Source organism: Thalassophryne amazonica, chromosome 1, assembly GCF_902500255.1.
Source record: "Thalassophryne amazonica chromosome 1, fThaAma1.1, whole genome shotgun sequence".
Taxonomy (NCBI): Eukaryota; Metazoa; Chordata; class Actinopteri; order Batrachoidiformes; family Batrachoididae; genus Thalassophryne; species Thalassophryne amazonica.
This window is the reverse complement of record NC_047103.1, coordinates 52,472,151-52,484,227: the sequence shown is the minus strand read 5'-3', so window position 1 is coordinate 52,484,227 and position 12,077 is coordinate 52,472,151. Positions and strand designations below refer to the sequence as shown.

The following is a 12,077-nucleotide window of genomic DNA, read 5'->3' as shown; positions in this document are numbered from 1 at the left end:
CAGGTTTTCCCCAGAAGCTTTGCCAATTATCTATGAAGCCCACCTCATTTTCTGGACACCACTCAGACAGCCAGCAATTCAGGGAGAACACGCGGCTAAACATGTCACTCCCGGTCCGATTGGGGAGGGGCCCAGAGAAAACTACAGAGTCTGACATTGTTTTTGCAAAGCTACACACCGATTCAATGTTAATTCCAGTGACCTCCGATTGGCGTAACCGGGTGTCATTACTGCCGACGTGAATTACAATCTTACTAAATTTACGCTTAGCCTTAGCCAGCAGTTTCAAATTTCCTTCAATGTCGCCTGCTCTGGCCCCCGGAAGACAATTGACTATGGTTGCTGGTGTGGCTAACTTCACATTTCTCAAAACAGAGTCGCCAATAACCAGAGTTTGATCCTCGGCGGGTGTGTCGTCGAGTGGGGAAAAACGGTTAGAGATGTGAACGGGTTGGCGGTGTACACGGGGCTTCTGTCTAGGGCTACGCTTCCTCCCCACAGCCACCCAGTCGGCCTGCCTTCCCGGCTGCTCGGGATCTGCCAGGGGGCAACCAACGGCAGCTAAGCTACCCTGGTCCGCACCGACCACAGGGGCCTGGCTAGCTGTAGAATCCTCCACGGTGCGGAGCCGAGTCTCCAATTCGCCCAGCCTGGCCTCCAAAGCTACGAATAAGCTACACTTATTACAAGTACCATTACTGCTAAAGGAGGCCGAGGAACAACTAAACACCCCACACCCAGAGCAGAAAAGTGCGGGAGAGACAGGAGAAGCCGCCATGCTAAATCGGCCAAGAGCCAGTAGCTACGCCAAGCCAGCGGATCCCCAAAAACACGCAAAGTGAACAACGTGCAAATAATTTAGAGGTGATTCAGCAGAAGGAGTGCTTTAGTTAAGGCACGTAAAGATTACACTGGGAAACAAATCGTAATCTAGATAACTGGGATTTAAGTACCTTTTAAAAAGTTAGGTTATTTAAAAATGGCGTTTCAGTTGTACTCTGTCCTTTCATTTAAGATACAATATCATTGCAAAAAGCATTAAAAAGCGTAAAAGCTGCTGAATGTATTATTTCAAAATAAACATAAATAAGTAGAGTAGTAGTTATCCGGTGTCGCAGACTGAATGGTTCCCACTAAAAATCGGTCCGCCCCGCCTTCACTGTGCATGCGTCATTTCGGAACTCAGCAGCGTCATTTCTGAGCATCACCAGCAATTCATTCAGCAATTCATTCAGCAATTCGAGCAGGGGTGGTAGCCAAGTGGTTAATGAGATTGGTTTCAGTGCAGAAGGTTCCGGGTTCAAATCCCACCCCTGCCACATTTCTCCATGTAATGTGGAGTTGCGTCAGGAAGGGCATCTGGCGTAAAAGCTGTGCCAATTCAACATGCACATCCACCTTGGATTTGCTGTGGCAACCCCAAGTGCAAACAAGGGAGCAGCCGAAGGGACTTACTTTTACTTACCAGCAATTCACTGATTATCACCTCATTTCTGCTACAAACTGCACTCCAGTCATTACATATCTCAGTGAAAGATACCTGAAGCTTTTGTACAACAATCATTTCCACATAAATTCAGCATTATTTCGTACTAAAAGACGGTGGACCGATCAGAGCGCACAGTGGCTGCTGTGGCGCCTACGTCATTTCAGAGCGGCAATAAAGATTCGCCAATTATCACCCCATTTTCTACTTAAAACGGCCTCGTTTCTGCTCAAAACTGACTTTAGAATGATTTAAGAGGTTTTACCTTGTCATCTGATTTCTCATTAATCCATTTGATTGCATTGGGTGAAGACAGTCCGTCTCAGATGAGCTGCTGTAGTCACAAATGACGCATGCGCAGTGAAGTAGTTATCCCTTTTTGTTAAACAATATACAATTATTATTATTTTTAGGTGATCTGCAGTTACAGTTTAGGTCAGGCACAGTATTTATTATATCGATTTATCGTATAATACGTAGATACAACCTCGATCATTCTTGCTGAGCTCAATATTCCCCACTGTGTCCATGAGAATGTCATCAAAATTTTAGTTACATGATGCCAGAATAAACAGCGGGGCTTTCACTCGCTTCACAATAGGGGACAGCGTCAAAGATGAATTAACAGGTGGACAAAGGTATAGGTTTTCATGCTGCTACTTCTACTCTGGTCTGTTGCTCTTGGTGCTGGAGTTTCACTGTGAGTGGAGCTCAGGCAGCCCAGTCACATGCGTGACTCAAAGCAATCAGCATCTGAGTTCAGTAATCGGGATCACTTCTTCAATTGGCATCAAACATGAGTGATCAGGATCAAAGATCAGTGATCAAAGTATGGCCGCACAATAAAAGAATCATGATAACGTATTATAATTAAAATAATGATTTATGTTTGTACATTCATATTGCCAAGTGTCAGGTGGACACGGTACTGAGTGCAGCAAGAAAAGCTCTGCTTGTGGAATCAGCTGAGGTACACTGTGTTGTATGTTGGCCCATTTCATTGCAAACTTGGCCTGTTGTGAGAGCTGCTTTAGCATTGGGCATATTCGAGCCAGTCAAAATGTGAAAATGGCTGTCAGAGGATAGGAATCAAGTAAGAAATGTTAGAAATCAGATATAAATTGAAAAACAACAAACTGCTGTGAAATATGACATATTTTACACAATATCTAAAATTTTCAGTTGTGTTCTTGTCCAAGTTTCCAAATAGTCTTAATGGAAATATTATCGACATCCTTCTGTTTAAAACTGAAAAAGGGTCATCTTGTTCTTAAGGTGAGTTTTCGGGAAAGGAGGTCCAGATCAATTATCTTTTGAGTTACTGTATGTGAGCAGACATGCTGCCTGGGTGATGGCGCTTCAGATGTTTTCAGTCCGCGTGTCACCATCTCCATCTGATTTGTGAGCACAATGACCCATAGATCTAAATGGTCAATAATCCAGTTTCTCCTGTAGCATTCAACCATTCTAATATGGCTGCCAGAGGTTTGATTTAAACACTAATGATGCAGAGTAACCGCTGTTGATGCTGGAATGAATGCCCAGGCTGCATCTGATTATAACTGTGTGAACAGGACACTATGAACTTGTTCTTCTGCTTTAGCAATTTTCAGTTTTTGCACTACTGCAGCTTTAATGAAGTATCAACTTGACACATGATGCCTTGATGCATGATCTTGGAGCCAGTGTTTTGACTTACACAAGGTTAATTGATTTGTCCTGGCTTCCAGACTCTTGTTGTATAGTTGAATCACCTAGTTTGCAGCAGTATTTGTGGAACTGAAAGCAGTTTTAAACATATTCGACAGCTGAGATTGTGTCTCTTTGACTGTAGAGGACGGGTTGTGAACTTGTACAGCAGAGGGCGAGGAAAGGAGGAGGTTCCCAGTTTAGGAAGAGAAGAACTTTAACACCCATGAGGACGGTATGAACACTGGTCTTGTATGCACTTTCTGATTAACACAATCCTGCACTCACATAAGCACAAGGGGCGTGATCTCTGTCGACGGATTTAGAAAGAACAGTTGCTCTCAATTTTTGTCCTGCTGTGTACACAGCGTGCTATGCGTGTGTATAATGTGGGTCCTCAGCAGCTTTTTGGTTAGAAAAAAAAATCGTGAGCAGTTAAAGTCTGCAGTCATACTATGTGATTGTTGTGTGTGTGTGTTTTTTTTTTTTCGAGTTTGGACCTCCTCTGTCTTTGCTTGTAACAGACACTACTGTGAAAAAACCCCCCACTTTTGCTAGATCTCAAAATGACAGTCTAAAATTTTAGCTTCTGCAATGATGTGCTTAAAGGATGTTTTGTGGTTCTGTGTTAAATGTGACAAGCTACATCACACTGTACTCTGGTGTGACCATGTGCTGATGACTCAGCCACCACTTTGGGAGCAGATATTTAATTTGCTAGATGGTGGTGGTGTTATATTCTGGAAAGATCACAGTCCACATGTGGCAAACCAGTAGCTGCTCTCACACATAGTGTTGCCTGATACATTTTACAAGCATCTTGTTAACACTTTTGCAGAATCCGGCATGTTAGAGTTCATACTGTGACAGGTCACATAAGCCTGTGAATCTAAGGGCAAACTCACTCCCATCAACACTGCCTTTAATAAAAACTATACCAGATTATGAATCATTACTTCCAACTCTTTAGCTTGTGCCCTGATGTAGCTCAGAGCCATACAGCATCTGAAAAATGCATGACAGATTCACAGCTGTTTTGAGCTATACAGTGGGGGAAATAAGTATTTGACCCCCTGTCAATTTTGCAGGTTTTCCCCACCTACAAAGCATGGAGAGGTCTGTAATATTTATCGTAGTTACACTTCAACTGTGAGAGACAGAATCTAAAAAAAAAAAAATCCAGAAAATCACATTGTATGATTTTGAAATAATTAATTTGCATTTTATTGCATGAAATAAGTATTTGATCCCCTGCCAACCAGCAAGAATTCTGGCTCTCACAGACCTGTTAATTTTTCTTTAAGAAACCCTCTTATTCTGAACTCTTTACCTGTATTAATTGCACCTGTTTGAACTCATTACCTGTATAAAAGACACCTGTGCACACACTCAATCAATCACACTCCAACCTATCCACTATGGCCAAGACCAGAGAGCTGTCTAAGGACACCAGGGACAAAACTGTAGACCTGCACAAGGCTGGGATGGACTACAGGACAACAGGCAAGCAGCTTGGTAGAAGACAACAACTGTTATGATTATTTATTAGAAAGTGGAAGAAACACAAGATGACTGTCAATCTCCCTCGGTCTGGGATTCCATGTGAGATCTCACTTTGTGGGGTAAGGATGATTCTGAGAAAGCTCAGAACTACACAGGAGGACCTGGTCAGTGACCTGAAGAGAGCTGGGACCACAGTCACAAGGATTACATTAGTAACACACAACGCCGTCATGGTTTAAAATCCTGCAGGGCAGCAAGGTCCCCCTGCTCAAGCCAGCACATGTCCAGGCACATTTGAAGTTCACTAGTGACCATCTGGATGATCCAGAGGAGGCATGGGAGAAGGTCATGTGGTCAGATGAGACCACATTAGAGCTTTATGGAATCAACTCCATTTGCCATGTTTAGAGGATGAGAACAACCCCAAGAAAACCTTCCCAACCGTGAAGCATGGGGGTGGAAACATCATACTCTGGGGGTGCTCTTCTGCAAAGGAGACAGGACAACTGCACCACATTGAAGGGAGAATTGATGGGGTCATGTATTGTGAGATTTTGGCAAACAACCTCCTTCCCTCAGGAAGACCATTGAAAATGGGTCGTGGCTGGGTTTTCCAGCATGACAATGACCCCAAACACACAGCCAGGGCAACTAAGAAGGGGCTTTGTAAGAAGCTTTTCAAGGTCCTGGACTGGCCTGGCCAGTCTCCAGACCTGAACTCAATAGAAAATCTTTGGAGGGAGCTGAAACTCCAAACCTGAAAGATTTGGAGATCATCTGTATGGAGGAGTGGACCAAAATCCCCATTGCAGTGTGTGGAAACTTGGTCAAGAACTACAGGAAATGTCTGACCTCTGAAATGGCAGGCAAATATTTCTGTACCAATTGTTAAGATCTGTTTTTCTAGGGGATCAAATACTTATTTCATGCAATAAAATGCAAATTAATTATTTAAAAAATCATACAATGTGATTTTCTGGATTTTTTTTTTTTTTTTTTTTTTTTTTAAGATTCTGTCTCTCACAGTTGAAGTTTACAGACCTCTCTGTTCTTTGTAGGTGGAAAAACCTGCAAAATTGACAGTGGATTAGATACTTATTTCCCCCACTGTACTTCTCATTTCAATCATACTCAAAGGTGAAATTTTGTCCACAGACTTTGAACTGGTGATTTGCGCAGTTTATAGCTGCACACAAAGGCATTTTTTAAAATAAATCACAAAGAATAAAGTTGCGTGCGCATGGTTAAAGATCGGTAGAAAACACTGTTCAGGAGCGGAACATGCAAGTGGTAATATGGCGGCCAGTTTCCATAAAAATATTGGCTAATGAGCTATCCAGTGTTATACGAGGTCTGTTAGAAAAGTATCGGACCTTTGCCTGGGAAAAAAAACCTGGCTTACCTGGAGCGTTGGAAACCTAATCACCCTCGAAGTAGTCTTCTTGGGACTCCACACACTTCTCCCAGCGGTGTCGCCACTGTTGGAAGCATTCCAAAAACGCCTCTTTCGGGATGGCGCGCAGCGCCGCCGTCGTTGCAGCCATGATGTCCTCCCTCGTCTCAAAACGCATTCCTTTTAATGGTATTTTGATTTTTGGGAACAGCCAGAAGTCACAAGGGGCCATGTCAGGAGAGTATGGAGCCTGTGGAACCACAGGAGTTTGGTTTTGAGACAAAAAAGTCCGAATTAAATTGGAGGAATGAGCTGGCACGTTGTCGTGGTGGAGGCGCCAATTTCCTCTGGCCCACAACTCCCGTCTCTTGCGCCTTACAGCATCACGGAGGCGACGGAGGACATCTCTGTAATACTCCTTCATTACTGTTTGACCCTGTGGTGCGTACTCGTGGTGTACCACACCACAGGAGTAAAGAAAAAAACAGTCAGCATAACCTTCACGTCACAGTGGAATGCATCATATCCTGACAGGCAAGAACTGACTCAATTTCAAGGTCATAGGTCAAAGGTCAAAGCCAGGAAAAATCTTGGAAAATTGGAAAAATACCCATCTTTAAAACTGAATGAATTTTTTTGGCTGACAAAGTTTGAGCTGGATCTGATCCAGATTACAGATTTTGTGGCAATTTAAATTTAACATTGAAAATCCCATTTAATGTCACATAATATCTTAAATAAACATGCCCCAATCACTCTCATGTTTGAATGTGATGTGCAGACTGACACTCACTATCACCTGACAAAGTTTCATCTGGATCTGCTCCAGATTGTAGATTTTATAGACATTCAAATTTAATATTGAAAAGCCTGTTTGGTGTAAATTTTGCATTATATCTCAATCAAAAGTGCCTCAATTACTCTCATTTTTCTGTTATGGATTTACTTACGCCACCAAAATTGGTTGGAAGTTCCAATTTTATGCTGGTTTGTCTATCTACCAATTATCAGTCGAAAACCAAGCACCAAAAAGCAACAACTAATTGTGCAAAGCAAAGATAACCAATGTTTTGTGAAAATTATCTGAAAAATAATTCAGAAACTGAAAAAGTTGAAAAAAAAACCTGACCACACCACAAAAAAACTTTGATTCAAGTGCACTAAATACATACTCCTGACATTTGATCACATCTAATTTAGCTTATGAAAAGCCACTTTCTAACAGGAATTTGACCTTGAAAAGTTTTTCCAAGGTAAAATTTTGTGGAATTGGAAACTAGTGTTGGCGGATGTTTGTACTCTGTGAGCGCGGTGCTGTGTATGTATGTATGTATATAGAGAGTTGGCACTGGGATACCAATGAAAAACAGCTGCAGATTATAAAGAAGACAATGCTCATACAGCTGAGGGTATTTTAACATTGCGTTATATTTGAAATATACTGGCACCTGTATTCCTGGAATAAAACAGAGATTTACCACTTTCTATTTCCAAAAGTGCCTGACATTATAAACAGCAAGCACCACTCTGCCAACAGATCTGCAAGACCAAAAAGCAGGTTTATGTAGGTGTTTTGCTACTCATCCTGCTGCATATCACATAAGGGACTGTTTACAGGAAGGAGGATCTGCAGTCTCTGATGGCACCTGATTGTGATTCAGCGTTCTCAGTTGTGATCCCAGCATATACAACCCCAGTTCCAATGAAGTTGGGACGTTGTGTAAAATGTAAATAAAAACAGAATACAATGATTTGCAAATCCTCTTCAACCTATATTCAATTGAATACACCATAAAGACAAGATATTCAATGTTCAAACTGATAAACTTTATTGTTTTGTGCAAATATTTGCTCATTTTGAAATGGATGCCTGCAACACATTTCAAAAAAGTTGGGACAGTGGTATGTTTACCACTGTTACAGCACCTTTCCTTCTAACAAAACTCAAATTTCATTTCAAATGAGCTCGGCCCAGAGAAGGCGGTGGCGTTTCTGGATGTTGTTGATGTATGGCTTTCGCTTTGTATGGTAGAGTTTTAACTTGTATTTGTAGATTGTAGCGACGAACTGTGTTAACTGACAATGGTTTTCTGAAGTGTTCCTGAGCCCACACGGTAAGATCCTTTACACAATGATGTCTGTTTTTAATGCAGTGTCGCCTGAGGGATCGGAGGTCACGGGCATTCAATGTTGGCTTTCGGCCTTGCCGCTTACGTGTAGAAAGTTCTCGAGATTCTCAGAATTTTCTGATTATATTATGAACTGTAGATGATGGAATCCCTAAATTCCTTGCAATTGAACGTGGAGAAACATTGTTCTTAAGCTATTGGACTATTTTTTCATGCAGTTGTTCACAAAGTGGTGATCCTCGCCCCATCTTTGCTTGTGAATAGCTGAGACCCTTGGGGATACTTCTTTTATAGCCAATCATGAGTGTCCTGAGTTCCCAAACGCTTATTGAGTTTTGTTAGAAGGAAAGGTGATGTAACACAGTGGTAAACATATCACTGTCCCAACTTTTTTGAAACATGTTGCAGGCATCCATTTCAAAATAAGCAAATATTTGTACAAAATCAATAAAGTCTATCAGTTTGAACATTAAATATCTTGTCTTTGTGGTGTATTCATTTGAATATAGGTTGAAGAGGATTTGCAAATCATTGTATTCTGTTTTAATTTACAGTTTACACAGCGTCCCAACTTCATTGGAATTGGGGTTGTATCTTCATCTGTGTCCACTGTCAATTATGACTAGTCTTGCAGTCCCTGCAACTGAAAATCCTCCCCACAGCATGATGCTGCCACCACCATGCTTCAGTGTAGGGATGGTGTCTGGTTTCCTTCAGACATGACGTCTGGCATTGACACCAAAGAGTTCAATCTTTGTCTCATCAGACCTGAGAGTTTTGTTTCTCATAGACTGAGAGTCCTTTAGGTGCCTTTTGTCAAACTCCAGGTGGGCTGCCATGTGCCTTTTATGAATTAGTGGCTTCTGTCTGGTCATTCTACCATACAGGCCTGATTGGTGGATTGCTGCAGAGGTGGTTGTCCTTCTGAAAGGTTGTCCTCTCTCCACAGAGGAATGCTAGAGCTCTGACAAAGTGACCATCGGGTTCTTGGTCACCTCCCTGACTGAGGCCCTTCTCCCCCGATTCTTCATTTTAGATGGGATTTTGGAAGAGTCCTGGTGGATCTGAACTTGTTCCATTTATGGATGATGGAGGCCACTGTGCTCTTTGGGACCTTCAAAGCAGCAGAAGTGTTTCTGTAGACAATCCTGTCTCAGAGGTCTACAGACAGTTCCGTTGACTTCATGCTTGGTTTGTGGTCTGACATGCACTGTCAGCTGTGGGACCTTATATGTAGACAGGTGTGTGTCTTTCCACATCATCTCTAATCAACTGAATTTACCCCAGGTGGACTCCAGTTAAGCTGTAGAAACATCTCAAGGTTGATCAGTGGAAACAGGATGCACCTGAGCTCAGGGGCAGATGTCGAATATTTTCAGCTGGGGGCACAGGGCGTAACAACAGTACTTTTCTTAGATTGTACAGATACACAGTGTATTTTTGTCTTCATCTTGCTTTTGTTGGCTATATTGACGCTTGTAAGGACGGTGCATATGACCTTTCCATTTTCCACTGTCAACATTAAAATTCTGCTGGACCTGTCTTATTGTTTACAGTATTCTCATCAACATCTGGCTCTTATGTACAATTTGATAGCTCATCAACAGTAGCCAGCATTGTCATTGTCTATGCTATTATTTAGATCCCCTATGCTGTGATTTGGATCCCCTATGCTGTGATTTGGACCCCTATGCATAGGGGGACTTTTCTCAGACCCTCCCCCCCACTGGGACGTTAAATAACAACACAAAAGTGGCCCTCAAAATGCAGGAAATAGTGCTTCAAAGGCTTATACATTTTGAAAATTTTTTTTTGGGGGGGAATGCCCCTGGACGCTCCTACAATACTCGTGCCTGCAATGCTCATCGTGCGGCTATGCCCTGCTAAGTTCCCCTATGCTGTGAACAAATCCTGGTGAGAACCCTGCCATTTATCTGGAATCCTCCATCTTTGTACATGGCCTTTGAAAAGCTAGTACCTGAAGTCAACGTTGTGTCATGAGCAAAGGGGAGTGAAAAATGCCTGTATACAAAACAATATGCACTATCTTGTTATTGAGAATACTCAAGCCAACTATAGACTTTGTATCAGGAGGCGTTAAAGTCTCTTGTTCTACCCTGTCCGTGCTGAGTGCGAGGGAAGGTCTTCAGGGTTTGCAGCTCTTGTTTGAGAAATGTCTGGAAGTTTAGAAAGTTTCAGAATGAGTCTGTGGAATCTAATCCTCATGATCAATGCAGAAATTCAAAAATCAAAAATATGTTTTTCTTTCTGATTGTTTGAGCTTCACTGTTCAGAATTATGTATGTGCAGATTTTGACACTTGAAGACTGTTTTTACATTAATTTACAGAAAGAAGAAAGTTTCTCTGTGTTCACTGAAAATCTGTTTGTAAGGGTGGGCCTACGAGCATGGTTTGTGACATCACAAATACTTTGGAGCAATATTCAACTTAAACAAATGTGAAGCCTCTAGTGCACAGACACAGAAATTTAAGAAATTTGCAAAAATCTTAAAAACAAAAAAGATGCAGGGGTGGTGGCCAAGTGGTTAATGCGCTTGGCTTCAGTTCAGAAGGCTCCGGGTGCAAATCCCACCCCTGCCACATTTCTCCATGTAATGTGGAGTTGCGTCAGGAAGGGCATCTGGCGTCAAACCTGTGCCAATTCAACATGCAGATCCACCTTGGATTTGCTGTGGCGACCCCGAGTGCAAACAAGGGAGCACCTGAAGGGACTTACTCAAAAACAAAAAAAACAAAACAAAGTTTTTCACTTTGTCATTATGGGGTTTTGTGTGTAGAATTTTGTGGGGAAAAAACAAGCATTTCATCCATTTTGGGATAAGGCTGCAACATAAAAAAAATGTGCAAAAAGTGAAGCGCTGTGAATACTTTCCAGATGCACTGTAGTCTTAAGGGGTTCTTGGCATCAAGTGACCTTTTTATCTGCACACTGCAGGGCTGCTGGTTTTGAGTATTAATTGTACTGCTCTCCTATGAACCGCTGACCTCTCTGTATCTGATTGTTGCTTTTGATGTTCGTACTATTTTTCCCTCCATCAATATATCATTCTTATGCATATTTTGCTCTTTATTCAGCTTGTAAGAATAGAAGAAGTGACTGAATAAGAAAGGAAAAAGTTCAGGCATGAGGTATGTGGGAGTACATGTGTTTCCACAGGCAGGTCTCTTAACCACAGCAACTGCACCGGACATGTCATCAGTCTTAACTGACCCTTATTGGCCAATGACTCCTGGCTGTTATTCGTTGTTGTGGTTGGCTTGTTTTGACAGTGTGGAAAGGATTTTGAGGATGTGGCACAAGAGGTTTTTTTGTGATAGCAGGAGTACTTTCACTAGCCTTTGCTTTCACTTATAGTATGGAAATTTGAGGGTTTTTTTTTCTTGAAATGGCTTATAATATGAGCTCTTTAACTAGGTGTATGCATTTCTCTCTTATAAAATAACATGATACATGGGCCCGTGTTTGGGCTCTCGCCAGTAAGTCGGACTCTTTCCGGTGAGGTTTCGGTTCTCGCCAGGGCTGCACCTTGTCAATAATCCTGTTTGTGATATTCATGGACAGGATATGGAGGCGTTGTCGGGGAGGAGAGTCTTCAGTTTGGTGGGCTCAGGGTCTTATCACTGCTTTTTGCAGTTGATGTGGTCCTATTGGCTTCATCAGCCTTTTACATCCATCACTCACTGGATCGCCAACGCAGGTATTAGTACGGACGAACTGGGCAGCTGTCTGGGGTGCCATTTTTTCATAACACATCGGGGGGGGCTTATAATGCGCCAAATCACAGCAAAAGCTGTCTCAAGGCACCTTACATGAAACAATTCAACATAAAATTGAAATAAATAATTAAAAATGAA

At 42.1% G+C, this 12,077-nt stretch overlaps 1 protein-coding gene across 1 annotated transcript in view; it reads left to right on the top strand.

Annotated features, from left to right (window-relative positions):
* The window catches only part of LOC117510259 (solute carrier organic anion transporter family member 5A1), a 168,215-nt gene that overhangs the window by 21,880 nt on the left and 134,258 nt on the right, over positions 1–12,077 (top strand). The window lies entirely within an intron of this gene.